Source organism: Hyaena hyaena, unplaced genomic scaffold, assembly GCF_003009895.1.
Source record: "Hyaena hyaena isolate Hyena2069 unplaced genomic scaffold, ASM300989v1 scaffold_10, whole genome shotgun sequence".
Classification (NCBI taxonomy): domain Eukaryota; kingdom Metazoa; phylum Chordata; class Mammalia; order Carnivora; family Hyaenidae; genus Hyaena; species Hyaena hyaena.
In genome coordinates, this window is record NW_024080642.1 from 6,243,490 (window position 1) to 6,262,603 (window position 19,114).

At 49.6% G+C, this 19,114-nt stretch overlaps 1 protein-coding gene across 2 annotated transcripts in view; it reads left to right on the forward strand.

Moving 5' to 3' along the window:
- Positions 1-350: 350 nt before the first annotated feature.
- The window catches only part of RPH3AL (rabphilin 3A like (without C2 domains)), a 118,160-nt gene continuing 99,396 nt past the window's right edge, over positions 351-19,114 (forward strand). The window contains exon 1 of one of the 2 annotated variants that reach the window (XM_039254092.1): positions 351-443. The gene's annotated coding sequence lies outside the window, so the exon portion shown is untranslated. Of the gene's footprint in view, positions 444-15,586; positions 15,656-19,114 lie in introns of those variants that run through there. The other variant, XM_039254102.1, reaches the window with a different exon arrangement.

Sequence of the window (19,114 nt, forward strand, 5' to 3'; positions counted from 1 at the left end):
TTGGATACCTCTCCATGAAGTGTGCCCTTTCTGGCAACAACAACCAAAAATCCTCAAAATTCATAAAAGTGACCAGACTACAAACGTAATACCAAAAAGATCACAGATATTCCCAAAGGAGGCCTCCCTCCAACAGGAAGTGTCCTGAGTCTGTTCGGTTTTAGAAGAGACTGTGTCGTCAAGGAAATCGGTCATCAAGGAAATTGGTCACCAGCAGACTGGCCCTGGGCTGGCTTTGTCCAGCCTTCCATCCGCCCGGGAGAATCCAGGCCTTGGTTTGGCTGCAGCTGGGGCCTCCCGGCAGCTGCCACTTACTGCCTTAAGTCTGAGTGATTCAGATCTTCCTGGGTCGCCCCTGACAACACGTGGCTGGAGGGAGCGTGACTTCCTCCTGTCTGGGGCGCCAGCAGGGCCAGGCCCGGCGAAGCCCCCCTCCTTTCCTGGTAGGTGTTTTGGGGTCTCTGGCTCTGAAGGGACAGGAAGACGACTTGTGTTTCCTGGAGCCAGGCGCTCAGCTCATGTGGGGGGTTTCCCAGAGCCCTGCTAAGTCCCAGGGCAGGGGTGTGTCTGGCCCGGGAGAGTGCGGCTTAATGGTTAACCGGAGACTTGCCTTTCCGGGTTTGCTTGCCCGCGTCCTGCTGCTCCAGGGGTCCTCGCCCAGTGCTGATCTGACCATTGCCGCCGTCTGTGCCATCGTCCTAGAGACCCGGTGCCCAGGGACTGATTAGGGGATGGTAGGCGGGGAGGATGTGTGTTTTGGTAGAAAGCTGGGCAGCCGCAGCCAAGGACCAGGTGGAGAATGGGGCCACGTTCATACAACCGAGCTAATTGGAACATTTGGTTTGATAAATATTTTTATTGCCCATCATGGTGGGTATAGCCACCAGGAGAAAGGTGGCAGGATCTGTGTCCCCAAAGTGCTCACATTTGGGGTCAACCAGGACAAGCCTAAAATAAGTCCCCAGGTAGCTGTGTGATAGGCCAGCAAAACCAAGGGCCGCGAGGGGCAGAAATAAAGTGCCGAGGCAGAGTTTCTTAGGGTGTGAGAGGACTTTCTAGTAGACAGTACTATTAAGTTTGTTACACAGACGAGGGGCGCCTGGGTGGCTCAGTCGGTTGAGTGTCTTGGTTTTGGCTCAGGTCATGATCCCAGAGTCATGGGATCGAGCCGCACATTGGGGGCTGAGCAATGCTCCTTGTAGAGCCTGCTTAAGATTCTCTCTCTTTCTGGGGCACCCCGGTGGCTCAGTCGGTTGGGTTGAGTGTCTGACTTCAGCTCAGGTCATGAACTCACGGGTCATGAGTTCAGCTCCACATCAGGCTCTGTGCTGACAGCTTAAAGCCTGGAGCCTGCTTTAGATTCTGTCTCCCTCGCTCTCTGCCCCTCTCCCTGCTCTCTCTCTCTCTCTCTCTCAAAATTAAACTGAAAATTCTGTCTCTCCCTCAGCCCCCTCTTCCACTTGCTCTCACTCACTCTCTCTCTAAAATTTAAAAAAAAAAAAAAAAAAAAGGCAAAAAGTGGGTTATACTGTTAGACCACCTTTTCCAAAGAAGAATCACCAAGGACAAATCAGGGGCTTGCTGCAGCGGGAGGAGCTAAGCTGCTCAACCCCTGACCTTTTACCAGAATAGAATTTGAGATCAAACAATGGTTGGTATTTCTTCACTTGCAAGCCCCTCACCTTTTGGCCCAAGGGAGTTTTTACAACATAGATGAGCATTTAAAACACTTAATGATTTTTTTCATGACTGTTAGAATATAACTGTTTTCTTCAGTTGCCTTCTGTTTATGGCAAACGATATGGTTTTCTGTTTATGGTGGAGATACACAGGTTCCTTTGAGAATAAATGTAAGTGGAAGAGTGAGCTGGTTTGAAGGAAAATATTAAGAATAGTGCGGGGACCATGTGGGGAAGGCAGGTGTTGCGGGATCCTGTGGTTTGGGAACAGCCTGCTAGAAGGATTCAGAGACCAGGAAAGGAAAGGGCTCATGAGAGAGTCAGGTGGGGGGAGGAATAGGTTCCACCTAGGATCCAGCTACGGTGACTCTGTACTCGGATCCAGAAATGTATGTGCGAATCCTGGTATAATTCATTTCCGTATGGGTCCTGTGGGGACTGGAGCATGGGTTTGGATTATACCAGAGAAGACAGTGAATCCCAGAGTGCAGCCTCTGAACTTGTTCAGGGTAGAGTGGGAGACATTGAAGGTGCTTGAGGAGGGGAGCGAGTGAGTGGTTCATGCCTGCCCTTGAAGAGACTCGCGTGTTGTGGGAACCAGGACTAGAGGTAGGGTGACCAGTCAGGGACCTAAGGAAAGAGAGTGTAAGAGGCCAAGGCAGGCCCAGGGCTAGCTTCCCAGGTTGTCTCCCGCTGGCTCTGGCCAGCAGCCTGGGGTGGACAAAGCAAGGCTTGGTCCCTGTGTGGGGAGGCAGCGGGGGCCAGACAGAGGTGCAGGGCAGAGGTCGTGCGCACAGGCCTGGAAGGGGGGTTCTGCCCTCCTCCGCCAGCTGGTCCCCAGTGACCACTTCTTGGTGTTTTCTGGCTGAGCATGGAATGTTCTGGAGGAAACGGGTGGGGACGGCTGAAGGAAGGTCCTCTCCAGGCCAGAGCTCCGAGTTCCTGCGGGAGAAGGAAGCAGGCATTGTCCTGCCCTACTGCTTGGCCCCGGGCAGCCTGGCTGACAGCCCCCGGCCGGGATTTCATTCATCAGCGGAGCCTGCGGTCGTCTGGGTCAGCTGTTGTGTTTAACTCTCCCGTGTCTTCCTTCCAGTGCGGAGGAGTTCACGGAGCTCAGAGACCAGCTCGGTTTCCCCCTTGAGGATATGTGCCAGGCGCTGTGCTTGGAGTTTTGACTCTGTTGTCAGAGTTCAATCTGGACAAAACCTGTTGAGGAAAGCGTTACTGCCCCGCTTTATACGACAGAGGGAGGAGTGTGGGAAGTACTGCCAGTCCCCAGTCCTGCAGCCACTGACTGCAGAGCCTGATTTCACGTACACGCTGCAGTTGTCTGTGGGAATGAGACTGCAGACGAGATCTGTGACTTGGGAGAAGGAAGTCACTGTCGGTGCTCCTCTGCCTGTGTGGGGGCAGCCCCCTGCGGCGTGCTGGGCTGCGTCTGTAAAACGGGGGCATGGACAGCACCCCACAGCATTGCAGCAAGAGTTATGTGAGTGATGATAATAGATATTGCCCACTGCTGCCATTATTACATAAACCGGGGGTTGATGCAATCTGGAACATCAATTCTACTGGAAGACATTTCGGGGACAGTATCACTTGAGGTGAGGGAGAAGCACTGTTTTAATTTTAAAATTATTAATAATAAGGCCTAGCCTGGGCGTTTGACATCAGAGATACTTCACCTTCGGGCTGGCTGTTTCTGGCCAAGCTCCCTGTCCCTGGATGGCAGGGGGTTGGGGGTGAGGGATCTGTGTTCACCTTCTTCTGTCAGTAGCCTTACTTGGGTGAAGCCTGAGCATCAAGGTGCACTGTGCTGTTTTCATGGGCTCCTAGGAGGTCCCAGGATCTCACCCTGAGTGGGTGCCCGGGAGCTGTGTGTCCTAAATAACTGTGACCTTAACTCACTTTCCTCGGAATTACTTCCCAGCTCTAAAGCTCAGAGAGGTCTCTTCCTTTCTGGCCCTTCTATCAGGATGACTCCCTTCCAGGAAGGACTGCCTGATGCCTGCCAGGTCCCTACTTTTTCCTTTCAGCTCTCCACTAGCCTCCTCCCTATGAGGCCCTCCAGGATTGCCGCAAAGAGAAATCCCAACTGTGCCTGCTCTTTGCTCTCACTGTCCTTTGTACGGTCCCGACGTTTATTCGTTTATTTGAGTCATTGTCTGAATCACTCGGGATTCATCCTGCTCACGTGCAGTCTGCGAGGGGCATTTACAGAGCCAAACAGGGAGAGGGCCCTCTCCCGGGAACCCTGTGGAGACGAACAAAGAAATAGATGCGCATGTTCAAAGGATCCAGGAGCTAGTGTTTCTCTACCTTGGCCTTCTGCAACAGGCTGTGTCCCACGTGGGCCCCGAGGTGGGGATGGAGACGACGATCATGCACTGAAGGCACGAACAATACGCGCATTCCCCGCGAATCAGGGATGACATCGAATTGTTAATTGGCCCCCAAACATTTGAAGGGTCTGACACGTTTTACAGATTTAATCTTAATCATAAGGGCAGTATCAAAAGATTCTTTCCCATTGATGAAGATTGGGGTGTAGTGCTTTTTTTTTTCTTCTGTAGAAGAAAATTAAAAATTTTTTTCCATTGCATTAGTAGCATTTGACTTTTTTTTTTTTTTAAACAGTATGGTATTCATTGGGTTCTTTTAAAAAATAATTATTTATTTTTCATTTTTATTTTAGTGAGAGAGAGAGCAGGGGAGAGGGGAGGAGGGAGAGTCTCAAGTTCCACGTGCAGGGTAGATCTCAACTTGGTCCCACAACCCTGGAATCCTGACCTGAGCCGAAATCAAGAGGCAGACGCTCAACTAACTGAGCCACTCAGGCGCCCCTGATGTTTTGTAAATACAGTTTTGAGTTTACGGGGAAAAAAATGAGTGAACCGTATGGAGGGTTCACACAGATCCCCTTATTGTCCTGTTTCCCATTATTAATGTCCTGCATTGATGTGGTACATTTGTTACAGTTGGTGAGCTGATATTGAGACCTTACTTCTTGTTTTTTAAAAAAATGATTATCAGTGTTTATCGTACAAGTTGTAGCATTGTTATTATTATTATTATTTTTAAATTTACATCCAAGTTGATTAGCATATAGTGCAATAATGTTTTGAGTACATTGCAGTGATTCATCCCCTGTGTATAACACCCAGTGCTCATCCCAACAGGTGTCATCCTAATGCCCCTTACCCGTTTACCCCATCTCCCCACCCACAGCCCCTCCAGCAACCCTCAGTTTGTTCTCTGTGTTTAAGAGTCTCTTATGTTTTGTCCCCCTCCCTGTTTTTATATTCTTTTTGCTTCCCTTCCCTTATGTTCATCTGTTTTGTATCTTAAAGTCCTCATATGAGTGAAGTCCTATGATATTTGTCTTTCTCTGACAGACCCATTTGGTTTAGCTTAATATACGCCAGTTCCATCCACATTGTTGCAAATGGCAAGATTTCGTTCTATTTGATTGCCGAGTAAGACTCCATTGTATATATATACCACATCTTCTTTATCCATGCATCTGTCGATGGACATTTGGGCTCTTTCCATACTTCGGCTGTTGTAGATAGCGCTGCTATAAACATTGGGGTGCAAGTGCCCCGTTGACACAGCACACCTGTATCCTTTGGATAAATACCTAGTAGTGCAATTGCTCAGTCGTAGGGTAGCTCTCTTTTTAATGTTTTGAGGCACCTCCGTACTGTTTTCCAGAGTGGCCGCACCAGTTTGCGATTCCCACCAGCAGTGCTGAAGGGCTCCTTTTTCTCCACATCCTCGCCAACATCTGTTGTCTGAGCTGTTCATGTTAGCCATTCTGACGGGTGTGAGGTGGTATCTCACTGCGGGTTTGATTTGTATTTCCCTGATGAGTGATGTTGAGCATTTTTTTTCATGTGTCTGGTAGCCATCTGGATGTCTTCTTTGGAAAAGGAGACATTATTATTAACTATAGTCCAGAGTTTACATTAGGGGTCAGTCCTGGTATTGTACCTTGGGTTTTGACAAATGTAACTGACACATTGGAGTGTTTCCACCATTATGGTAGCCTATAGAATAATAGTTTCACTGCCCTGAAAACCCCGTGCTCTACCTGTTTATTGTTTCCTTTCTCCCCCAAGACCTCTGATCTTTTTACCGACTCCATAGTTTGGCCTTTTCTAGAATGTCATGTCGTTGGAATCATATAGGTTCCAACTTTCAGACTGGCTTCTTCCACTTAGCAGTACCAGTTAAGTTTCCCCCATGTCTTTTCATGGTTTAAGCTCATTTTTCCTACTGAATTTTATTCCACTGTGTGGATGTCCAACAGTTTATTTATCCATTCACCTCTTGAAGGACATCTTGGTTGCTTCCAGGTTTCGGCAATAGTGAATAAAACAGGTATAAACAGTAGTGTGCTATTTTTTGTGTGGGATATAAGTTCCCATCTCTTTGGGTAAATACCAAGGAGTGAAACTGCCAGATCGTATGGTAAGAGCGTATTTAGTTTTGTAAAATACAGCCTTCCAAAGTAATTGGACAGTTCGGCAGTAAATAAGAGTTCCTGTCACTCTACATCCTTGTCAGCATTTGGTGTTGTCAGGTTTCTGGATTTTGGCCATTCTAGTAGGTGTGTAGTGGTATCTCATTGTTGTTTTAAGTTGAGCATCTTTTCTTATGCTAGTATCTTCCATTTGTGTGTCTTTGGTGAGGTGTCTGTTCAGATCTTTTGCCATTTTTTAACCAGGTTGTTTTCTTATTTTGGAAAAAATAGTGATTCCCGCTTTGGAATCTGACTCATCGTCTCTGACTTATCTGAAAGGATCAAGAAAAAAGATTGTGTGTGTATGGGGAGGTGATTGACCCCAAAACACATATACTTCTGTTTAGTGTTAAGGGGTTTGGGATACTCTTGAAATTAAGAGCTTTTCCTTAGAGTCCAAATCTTGGGCTTTGCCACTTACTGACTGTGTGCCCTTGGGTAAATCATTTGCCTTTATGAGCCTCAGTTTGCTCCCTGTAAAATGGGCATGTTAAAACCTGCTGTGAGAAATAAAAGAGATGATCCTCTTAACACTTGGTACCAAGCTTGACAAACGGTAAACCCTCAATAAATGGTGGTTCTTCTAATAGGTAATTAACACGCATACCTTTCCTTTCTCCTGTGTGACGTTTTATGTTTCCCTTGCGTCCTGGCCTTTGAGACCCCAGAGCCCACTAGAATCCCACTTATCTTTACGGCACAGAGTTAGGAAGCGTGCGCATGCAGGGAGCGCGTCATGCCCTAGCAGACACCTGCTTCCCAGAGCTCAGCCCTTCCCTGGCCTCCCCTCACCTGCCTTGTTAGAAGCCTTGCACTTGGCCACTCACCTTCTCTTGGAGACTCCTTCTACGGGCCATGTCCTCTGAGCTGCTGCGCTAAGTCTGGCTGCGCGTGTAGACATCCTTGCTGCTCCTCATTCTGACTTCTCTGAGAATGAACCCCACGTCCATCTTGTTTGAGCGAGTTCCTGCTGTTGGTGTAGGGAGAAGTCAGGAGAGGTGGGAAAGTGCCCAGGTTGGTGGAGGTCTCCCAGCGGTGGCTCCTTTAGACATGGGCATTGGAGTTGGCTCGTCAGAGGGCGCCACCGATGGGCCCCTGCAGGCTCTCAGGAAAGCAGTATGGCCTCTCCCCTCCTGCTGCTTTCTTTCCCAGGAGATAGACTTTCTTCTCCCCAGACCTCTGCCCCGCCCAGAAATGATGCTCTTTGGTCATTTCCCACAAAACAGCATGGAAAGCCTGGAAACCATCTACATTCTTTGTACAGAGGTCAGACAAGTGGCAGGACCAGCCACAGGCAGAGGGCAAATTCGGTGAGACCCTGCTTCTTCCCTCCAGGGAAGCACAGTTCAGTAGTTATCATCATGGTGGGGAGGGGAGATGTATTAGTCCATTATCAACTGACCTCCTTTGCTCATTGAGAGGGTTGAATTAATACACGTAAAATGAACAGAACTCACACAAGGTCGGTGTTAAATGAGGATGTCAGCGGGTATCCTCATTATTGGCTCCGATCCTTTCCCCGGAGCACCCCACCCCCAACCCCCTAACCCATCTCCCACTCCCTGCCTCCCACTGCTTCAGGTCCCTCAGGGGAGCTTAGGCACTTGAAGGTGCATTTTGGAAGAGGGCGGCCCTTAACCCAAAGGGACAACCCGTTCAGTGTGGCATGGCGACATCCATTGATGCCCCTACCCGTGCTCTTCTGGTACCGCAAATCAGAGGGCCGCGAGCACTGACCGTGACCGTGAAGGTGATGGCGGTGGTGGCCGTGGTGGTACAGTGATGGTGATGATGGCCACCATCATCAGGCACTGAGAGTGCACAGAGTTAGAGGTCCTGTGCTGGATGTGTGACCCGCACCGTCGAAATCAGGCTTTCTCAAACTTGGCGCTTTGATGTTTTCAGCTGGGGGATTTTATGCGGGGTGGGGAGGTGCTGCTCTGTGCTTTGCAGGGCGTCAGCAGCGTCCTGGTGTGGCCTGTGGCACTTCCCGCCCCCATGTCCCCAGAACGTGCCAGCTGTCCCTCGGGAGACAAAATCACCCTGATTCAGAACCGCTGATCTAATTTATTCTTCTCAACAGCCCCAGGAGGCAGCTCCTCATTTTACAGATGACGCAGCTAAGGCTGCGAGAAATGACGGAAGCTGTCCAAGGTCGCCGAGCTAATAATTCACAGGGCAGAATGCAAATCCCAGACACCTGATCCGAAGAACAGACTTGTAACCACTGCTCTTTATTACTCGGCAGAAAAGGCGGATTCAGAACCACCTGGGGACGCAACCAGGTTGGGGCCGGCACGGTCAGCCCGCACATCCATTGCCAGATTCATTTGGAGCTGATAAAAACATTGGGGCGGCTGCCCCGTTTTCTGACTTGGCTTGAACCGGGAGAGCAGTCTCCACAGGCCCCGGGGTCTTTGCCGTGGCAGGAAGTCCCACTGCTCTCTCCTCCAGGTAGCCCCGGCACCTGCAGACACCTGTGGGGAGAAGGAAAGAGAATGTGGGCGGAGTTTTTGGCAAATGGGGCCTCCCAGGCTCATTGTCAGCTTTCTCCCCCGAGGCTGTGAATCTGGGGTTACGGTTTGTTTGGTTTTTTTTGTTTTTTTTTTTTTAATTTTTTTTTAATGTTTTATTTATTTCTAGGAGAGAGACAGCATGAGTAGGGGAGGGTCAGAGAGAGAGGGAGTCACAGACTGAAACAGGCTCCAGGCTCTGAGCTGGCAGTCAGCACAGAGCCCGACTCGGGGCTCGAACCCACGAACCGCGAGATCATGACCTAAGCGAAAGTCGGAAGCTTAACCAACTAAGCCACCCAGGCGCCCCTGGGGTTACGGTTTGAATGCCCAAAATATTCATCTGTAATTTTTCCTTTTTTTTAAAACAATAATTTATCATGAAAAATTTTAAATGTAAAGCAAAAGTGAAGGAATTTTACAGTGACTGCTAACATGCCCACCACTTAGGTTCTGTTATTAATATTTTACTGCACCTCTGTTTCCCTTTCCGGGAGCTCAGGTCAGCGTCGCCTCTGCCCGGTGGGTCAGTGAGCACACTATGAATTTTCCATGAGGAGAATACATTACTAGTGTAGACAGTGGTAATGAGACAAATATGGTCCTCATTAGCCAGGTTGATGGGGGAGGTTCAGGGCCATGGATGACCCCAGGCACTGGTAAAGCAAAGCTAGTTAAAACAAGTTACTAAGTAGATTGGAATGTTATTTAAAAATACCATCCAGTATGGAATCTATGTCATCTTAAAGTATAGAAATAATAGAAGTGTGGGGCACCTGGGTGGCTCAGTCAGTTGGGCATTTGACTCTTGATTTTGGCTCAGGTCATGATCTCACAGTTTGTGGGTTCGAGCCCCGCATCGGGCTCCACGATGACAGTGTGGAGCCAGCCTGGGATTCTTTCTCTCTCCCTCTACCTGCCCCTCCCCTGCTTGCTCTCTCTCTCAAAATAAATAAACTTACAAAAATAATAATACAAGAGTCATAGATTCAGACAATAAAAGTTATATAAGTTGCTTGATGTCAAGAAGGCCCCATTTGTGAAATTCTTAACTATCGTCCTCTTCCTTTTGGGGCGCCCTCCTTTGTCTCAGAAAGAAGCACTGACCCTGTCAGACGCGCCTTCTTTGGTTAACTCCCATTCCCTTCAGCCCAGAGTCCCTGGGGCAGGGGGGACCCACCCTCACGTCTTGAGCCCCACCCTTTCCTGGCTGGGCCTCAGCTACTGCTTCAGGCAGGGAGGGGGTGTGCTCTCAGAGGTCACTGTCCTGTGAAGTGACAGTGGGTAACCCACTGCACCCCACATATCCCTTGGTATAAGTGAGTCTAAATAGTACACGCCTTAATATAAAGTTGTTTGTTATTTAAGTCATCTCTACACTCAACGTGGGGCTTGAACTCACAATCCCAAGATCAAGAATCACACGCTCTTTTGACTGAGCCAGTCAGGCATCCCCAAAGTTTCTTTCTTTTTTTTTTTCCTTTCAGTTTATCTATTTTGAGAGAGAGAGAGTGAGCAAGCGTGCATACAAGTGGGGGAGGGGCAGAGAGAGAGAGAAGGAGAGACAGAATCCCAAGCAGAGCCCGATGAGGGGCTCAAACCCATGAACCATGAGAATCTGACCTGAGCCGAGATCAAGAGTCGGACCCTTAGCCAACTGGGCCACTCGGGCGCCCCAAAGTTGTTTTTTAATTATACAAAATTTAAAAGCTTTTTATCCTGAGATCAGCTAAACTCACGTAAAATTTGCAAAAATGGTTCAGAAAGTTCCTGTACCCCTTTTATCCTGCATACATAACGATATGACCGCTTCTCATTATTTCTTTCTCTCTCATGACCTTCATTCACATTTTTGAAGAGCACTGTCAGTTATTTTATAGAATGTCCCTCAGTTTGGGTTTATCTGGTGTTTTCTCATGATCCTCTTGGGGTTATACGTCTCTGGCACGAATCTCACAGAAGTGGTGTGTCTTTCTCAGTGCACGTATCAGGAGGCACCTGATGTCCCTGTGTGTTATCACTGGTGATAACATTAGTCTTGATCACTTGGTTAAGGTAGTGTCCGCTGGGTTCTCCCCTGCAAAGTTACTGCTTTTTTCCTTTGTAATCAACAAATACTCTGGGGGAGATACTTTGGGACCATGCAAATGTCCTGTTTGTCCTCAAACTTTGGCCCTCTAATTTTGGAAGCTGTCCATGGATCTTCCCTGTAACAGTTATTACTGAGAGGTTTAATGGTGATTCTTCTGTTTCCTATTTCCTTAGTTATATATGTATATATATTTTTAAGTAGGCTCCATGCCTAGCACGGAGTCTATCCTTCTACGTTTATTAATTGGAGCTCTTCTGCAAGGAAGAGCTGTCCTCTCTCCCTGTTTATTTAATCAATTATTTATATAAGGACTCATAGCTATTTATTTTATCTTATGGGTTATAATCCAATGCTATTGTTATTTATCCTGTGGCCCAAATCATTCCAGCTTTAACCATTGAGAGCTCATTATGAAAGTTTTTATTGTGAGGATCCTCAACCACTGCAGAGAAGGTAGACACATAGCACAAAGAAAACCTGTCATCCCTCCACTGACATTCAGTGATCCTTAGCGTTTGACCATATTTGGTTTTTGTCTGTCTCTCTCTCTCCCCCCTGCCCCTCCCCTGCAGTGTTATCACAAACGCACCATCTGTCGTGTGGGGGGGGGTGTGTGTGCGTGTGTTTTGAGGTTAATTTACAGTTCATCTGGCCCCACGCCGTCAGGGGTTGATGGGAAAGTGTAAGCGGCCAGCTCTTTGGCCCCCGGAGTCTGTGTACCCGACTGTCTTGTTCCGACCCCAGGTTCATTCTTCACTGTGGCCTGTGAAATTTTAAACAGCTTTATTGAGATATAATTCACATGCCATATGGGTCACCCATTTAACATGTACAGTTCAGGGGCGCCTGGATGGCTCAGTCACTTATGCGTCCGACTCTTGATCTCAGCTCAGGTGTTGACCTCAGGGTTGCAAGTTCCAGCCCCAGGTTGGGTTCCACGCTGGGCATGGAGCCAACGTAAAAAATGTACAGTGCAGGGGGTTTTGGTGTATTCACAGATGGGGCCACTGTCATCACAGCCAGTTTTATGGCATTTTCATCACCGCGAAGGTAAACCCCTGTGTATCCTGTTACCTGCCCTCTTCCCCGTAAGCCCAGGCAACTGCTCATCTAGATTTCTGTCTAGATTTGCCTGTTCTGGAAGTTTCACAGGTACGGAATCGTCTGAGCAGTCTTTCGTGGCCGGCTTCTTTTAGCGCTATGTTTTCAAGGTTTGTCCACATTGTATGAATCAGTACTTTGCTTCTTTCTATGGCTGAATAATATTCTGCTGTATGGTTTTACCATATTTTGTTTATCCACTCCTTAGTTGATGGACATTGGGTTGTTTCTACCTTTTGGCTATTGCGGATAGTGCTGCTGCTACAAGGATCTGTGTACAAACTTTTGGTTTCACTTTTTCTGGGAACATACCTAGCAGTGGAATTGTTGAGTCATTGGTAATTCTATACTTAACTTAAAAAAAATTTTTTAATGCTTATTTTAATTTTGAAAGAGAGTATGTGTGTGTTTGAGTGGGGAAGGGGCAGAGAGAGGGAGACACAGAATCTAAAGCAGGCTCCAGACTGAGCTGTCAGCACCAAGACTGATGCAGGGCTCGAACTCACGAACCACGAGATCATGACCCGAGCTGAAGTCGGATACTTAACCGACTGAACCACCCAGGCACCCCTAACTTTTTTTTTAAGTAGGCTTCATGGTTTTTCTCAGAACTCACCACCCGAGATCAAGACCTGAGCTGAGATCAAGAGTCAGATGCTTAACGGCCAGAGCCACCCAGGTGCCCCTAATTTTTTTTGTTAAGATTTTATTTTGAAGTAATCTCTAATACCAAAATGGGGCTCTAACTCACAAACCTGAGATCAAGAGCCACTCGCTCCACTGACTGAGCCAGCCAGGTGCCTCTCTATATTTAACTTTTTGAGGAATTGCCAAACTGGATTCCACAGCGGCTGCAACATTTTCCCTACCCACCCGCAATGTTAGAGGGTCTGATTTCTCCACATTCTCACTAACACGTGTTTTTTTCCATTTAAACAGTCTTAGCCATCTGAGTAGGTGTGAAGTGGCATCTCACTGTGGTTTTAGTTTGTGTTTCCCTGATGGGTGATGATGTCAGGAATACTTTGATGTGCTTTGAGGCATTGGTCTGTCTGCCTTAGAGAAGTGTCTAAGTCCTTCACCCATTTTTTAATTGAGTTGTCTTTTATTGTTGCAGTAAGAGTTCTTTATTCTAAAGACCAGACCCTAATCAGATACATGATTTGCAAATATTTTCTCTGAGTCTCTATCTTTTCACCTTCTCAGGATGTCCTTTGCTGCATTAGACTTTCATGTTGATGGAGTCCAATTTCTAAGACTTTTATAGTTTTAGCTCTTTGATCCATTTAGAATTAATTTCTTAAAAATTTTTATTTATTTATTTATTTTGAGAGACAGAGCAAGTGGGGAGAGGCAGAAAGAAAGAAAGAGAATCCTAAGCAGGCTCCGCACTGTTCAGCGTGGAGCCCGACACGTGGGTTGAACTCAAGAACCGTGAGATCATGACCTGAGCCAAAACCAAGAGTCGGGTGCTTAATCGACTGGTGCCCCTAGAGTTAAATTTTTAAAAAATGTTTATTTATTTTAAGAGATAACGTGCACAAAAGTGCATGAGTGGGGGAGGAGCAGAGAGAAAGGGAGAGAGAGAGAATCCCAAGCAGGCTCTGCACTGTCATCATAGAGTCCAGTGTGGAACTTGAACCACAAACCATGAGATCATGACCTGAGCTGAAATCAAGAGTCTGGCACTTAACCAGCGGAGGCACCCAGGTGCCCCTGAGGTTAAATTTTTTATTTTATTATTTTTTAATGTCTTTATTTTATTTTTGATAGAGAGAGAGAGAGACAGAGAGTGTGAGCAGGGGAGGGTCAGAGAGAGAGAGGGAGAAATGGAATCCGAAGCAGGCTCCAGGCTCTGAGCTAGCCATCAGCACAGAGCCTGACGCGGGCGGGGCTCAAACGCACGAACCGCAAGATCATGACCTGAGCCAAAGTCAGACGCTCAACCAACTGAGCCACCCAGGTGCCCCATGAAGTTAAAAATTTTAAGTGGTGTGAGGTAAGTGGTGTCCAACTTCATATTTTTGCATATGGCTATCCGGTCATCATAGCAGCATTTGTTGAAAGAGGCTCCTTTCCCCAGTTGAAAGAAGCTCCTTTCCCCACTGAATGGTCTTGACACCCTTGTCTCAAATCAGTTGATCCTAGGTGTATGCGAGTATTCCAGGACTCTCAGATCTACTCCCGTCTACATGTTTCGAGCATCGTCCAAGCACGAGGCTTGTCCTGCTCTTGGGGAGCATCTGATGGGATAGGAAAGGTCAGACACATTCATAGCCACCGGAAGTTGGCAAGTGCCGGGAAGGAGTAAAACATAAGTGTTGTGAAGATGCCGGAGAGGGAGCAGTTGGTTCAGGCTGGGGCAGCAGGTGCAGAGTGGGGGAGGGGTAGCAAGTGGGCTGCCCAGAGGCGGCATGGGCTTAGACATGGGGGATGATGCCAGTTGTTTCTGTGTGTCTGGAGACAGATTTGGCAAGAGGGGGCAGAGGCTGCGGATGGCCATGAACTTCCAGGTGAGGGTGTTGGGGTTGAGTTGGAAGTGTCTGAGCAGAGCTGGGCCATTGCAGGGCCATCTGGGTGGAGGAACTTGGAGAATCGTAGGGTGATTGGGGTCTGGGTGAGCCCCTGGGTCAGGCAGTGGGAATGGTGGGGAGCAGGGGCCATCAGAGACTTGTGCCTCTGTGCCTCACTAGTCCTTGGGCCACCGGGGGGCCATAGCAGCACTCACAGGCTGCCATGGTCTAGGTAATCCTGTGCCTTCCCAGAACTCCTGTTCGGCCAATTTCTGCGCGTCTGAGTTTCCGTGAACTCCTGGCACACTCCTTAGTGTTGGGAGCCAGGGAGATGGTTGGAGACTCTCCCCGGCCTCTTGCTCTCATTAGATGCCATGTGCCAGAGCCAGGGCTCCTTGGGGAACAGAGGAGGTGACAGAGAGTGCCAGGGGCCAGCTGTGCGGCCTTGAGCCTGCACCCCTCAAGTGTCAGGTCTCAAGTTCCCCTCCGGAAGTGGGGGATGGTCAAGCCATCCCTTTGGGATTGTGATGAATTTCAGCTGGTCAGCCTGTGGCAAGCACTGGCAGGTAGTTAGTGCCCCATAAGCTTCCTCAAGTGATAGCTCAGGGCCAGGCTGAGTACTTGCAGGTACATTTTAATTTGTAGGCTGCTCCTAAAAGGCTCAGAAACTACAGCAAGACGCTGGTGGTTCTGTTTGGCCTTTCCCCGGCTCATCTCCTCTGCCCCACGCTGTATTCTGGGGCTGGTCCTCTCTCTCACGGCCAGGTCCCCCCCCCCCCATTGCGCCCATGTCCTTGGCAGTCCTCACCATGGGCGTCCATGATGGGGACCCCCGCCCCTTCCAGGGGAATGGGGAGTGCCCAGAGGTGGTGACAGCTGGCTCCTGGCAGCGTGGCACTTAACCTTGGAGTTGGAACCGAGAAATGTCTGTTTGTGTTTCCATGAACGAGAGGGGACAGCTGGCTGGCAGACAGCAGGCTAGGTCAGCTGGGGGTTGCCTTGGCTGCTGGCTTCAAGCAAATAGCCAAGGCCGAGGTCCCCGCCCAGGCTCCGGTGAAGTGGGCGGGAGAAGAATGGAGAGGCGGCTGGCAGGGCCAGAGAAGACCCGCCGGAGAGCTGCTGTCAGGGCAGGCCGTGTGGACGCCGCCGGGGGTGGCAGCAGCGAGGGAGCTCTGGGGACCCGGGGGACTGCCCCTGTCAGCACGCCGGAAGATTGGGACTTTACCAAGCAGGTGAGAAGGGCTAGAGCCTTCCTTCCAGAAGCTTCTCTGCTGTGTGGAGAAGTTTCTACTGGGCTCCCCCAACAAGCTACTCCTGAGTGTGAACTCAACTCAGATTTCCTTTGCAGAAATTGTTTGCCTAGGACTTTTGGCGTGCATGTGCACACACATGCACACACGCACACATGCACGCACGTTGCATGCTTGGAAGCAGTCGTATTCCAGTACTGAAAGATAAGCAGCCCTAACACCCCTCACCGTGCACCCCAAGCCAGGTGCCCGGCAGCCCGTGGGGGGACTTGGGCATTTTCTGAGCACGGTTCCTGGGGCCACAGACAGCCCATCGGCCTGAAAGCTTGTTTTCTTCTGTAGCCTTAATCGAGCTCCAGTTCCATTTCCTGTTCTTTTTTTGTGCCTTCGACCCCTTTTTTGATAGTCTGGTGAATCCTGTGGAACGTTTCTCAAGATAATGATTTTTAATGTACAAACAGGATTACACAGGAGCCAATTATATTGACGTCTAATTCTCAGAGTATTTTTCAAAAACAAGCTTTTGATATAGTAATCTGTGTGCTGCTTTTTTGAGTCATTAGGTAACCCGCCTTACGGTAGACCTAATAAGTATTATAATTTTAAAGATAATTTCTGTAGCGATGAACATAAATACTGTTTTGAGCTATCTGCAACTCTGTGATATGTAAATGTCCGTTGATCTATTAATGACCAAGCCACAGGTACTACTAATTTGACTGTGACGTGTTGCCTACGTTCAGTTGCAGGTTAATGAAAATAAGGGGATAATTTTTTCCCACCCGAGGTCACACCTCCCCCGTGAGAACTTCCAAGAGAAGTAATGCCCCAAGGAGATGTTTTCTTGAACCCTCTTTTTGCACCAACCATGACAGCTCTCTTAGATTTAGACTCCTCTCCTAGTGCTCAGCACCTAGGAACTCCAGGGTGCATTTTGGACCCGCCTAAGCTTCTGTGTGTACACACTGAAGGGCCCCTGAGTCTGCTGTCCCTGGCCCCCACCCAGGAGGGCTCCGGTTTCTGTTTTCTCCATGTTACAGGGTGAATTGTGTCCCCCAAAGGGGTGTGTTGAAGTCCGAACGCTCGGAACCTCGGACTGTGGTCTCACTTGGAAATAGGGGCATTGCAGTTGTGACTGGTTAAGGTGAGGTCATGCTGGAATGTCTCTGGTGTCACTCCAGTGTGGCGAGGGGCCCGGGGAGATCACCACACGGGTACATGGGAGGAAGGCCACGGGAAGACAGGGATTGCAGTGACACTGCTTCAAGCCAAGGAGCACCAAGCGTTGCTGGGCAAACGCCCAAAGCTGAGAGAGAGGCATAGGACAGATTCCTCTCCAGGTCCTTCAGAGAACGCTTGGCCCTATCACCGTCTGGGTTTTGGACTTCTAGGCTCCCGAACAGCTTATGCCTCCCAGTCTGTGGTACATGGTCACAGCCGCACTAGGAGACTGTGGCGTGTGGTCCGAGGGGGAAGGGGCCGCTGCGGGGGGCCTGGCAGCAGCCTCCCCCCTGTGGGTCGAGAATCCGGCCCGAGGGGATCTGGTTACCCTGGAGTGGGTCTCCGCCAGCTGTGACTGCCTTGATCTGGGACTTGTACCTGCCCTGTGTTAGGCCTTTCAGAAATGACAAAAGCGAGCTGTGCCCCAGGGGACATGTAGGCAGAGCTTGTGGCTGTTAAAATTGGAGGGCTGGCACTCAGAGTGAGAGGGGGGAAGAAGTGGGTTGCTCTGCATCTCATTTCGGTTGGAGGCTTTCCACAGCACTTCAGCCTGGGAAAGAGAGAGTGGCTTCAGTGAGACAAAGAGACAGGCAGGGGGTTGGGCCCCGCATGGTGGGCATCTTGCGTGAGGATTTCCTTCCCTGCAGAGGAGACCCTGCAGCGATTAGGGAGGCCTCCTACCACATGAGGCCTTCTGGGGACACAAAGAACAGCCCCAGCTCCGCCTGCAGCAAACTAAGATGCACGGTCAACACTCAGTGCTTGTTTGGTGAACAAGTGAGGGCAGCAAAGCCATAAGTAGCTGCTGCTTGCCTTTCCGAGGACCCCAGCAGACCCCTAGGTCGGCGACTCAGTGGGGATGTGCCACAGAATGGGCCACAGGGGCCCAGGATCGGCTGTCCTGGAGGGCCACAGACGAGAGGCTGCAGGAATGTGAGCAGAGTCTCAGAGAGCCCCTCCCACGAGGGGGAATCCGAGCAGGAACCACGGGGACAGGTAGGGTGCCTGACGTTCCCTTAGAAGACATGACCGACATCAGTTCACCCATGATGTCAAATCGTACTCCTCCAGCGCACGAGCTCTGCATGTCCCACGACTGGTATATTGCGCTGACATTGTGTCTACCATTTGTTCCTTGCTGGAAACCCTTTTCTAGATCATTTATCACTTATTTTAATTGCTTTTTAAGAAATATTCGTTTATTTTGAGAGAGCACGTGTGCGAGTAGGGTAGGGGCAGAGAGAGAGGGAGAGAGAGAATCTTGAGCGTGTTCTGCGCTGTCAGCCCAGAACCTGATGCGAGACTCGATCCCATGACTGTGAGATCATGACCTGGTCCAGAATCAAGAGTCAGACACTTAACTGACTATGCCCCCGGGCGCCCCGGTCATTTGTCTTTTGTGATGTTGACTGTGACATTTGCCCGGGGGTGCTATTGTTGACCACTCCTCAAGAGTGGGGGTCCTTTCTAGATTTCCTACCATCCTAGTTGGTGGAAACCACTTTGCGGAGTGGGCCAGAGGCAGGACAGGTGAGGCCTGTGCGGGAGGTGGGCCTGCGTGGGGTTCAGGAAGCATGAGGGTCACACTGCGGGGCCTTCAGCTCCAGGCTGGAGAGGCTGGGCATTATTCCATGGGCTGCAGCAAACCCTTGCAGGTTAGTATTAGGTCCATAAAGGCGCACCGACGCCCGCCATGTCCCGAGCACCTTGCTAATCCAGGCGTGCCGAGCTGCATGCTGGGAGCTGTGGTCTTCATACGGGTAACAGAGGCAAAGACCCCCAGGATACAAAGGGGAATGAAATGCTGTGGGGAGGGAAGGGGTGGATTCTGACCAGGAGGCAGGTGGGGAGGAGTTAGGGAATTCCCGGAGGAGGTGGTTACTGGGCCTCTGTGGGTAGACAGCGTGCGGGAGCAGCGTTTCATGTGAGGAGTTCTGGAGACAGAGGTGAGCGGCCAGAATGTGTCCAGGTTCCCAGTGACTGGAGCGTGAGTTTTGCGGAGGGACGTGGTGGCAGGTGAGACCGGTAGGGTAGTTCGGGCCAGATCGTGGATGACCTCGAGTGTGGCTTTGGTTTTTTCCTTTGACAGTGGGGAGCCATTGAAGGTTTTGAGCAAGGGAATCACTTGGCCTGACCTGAGCTTTAAGGATGACCTCTCTGGCTGCAAGTGAAGGGCGTCCCAAGGCCAACTGAGGAGGTTTTGCCCCAGTCTGAGCGAGA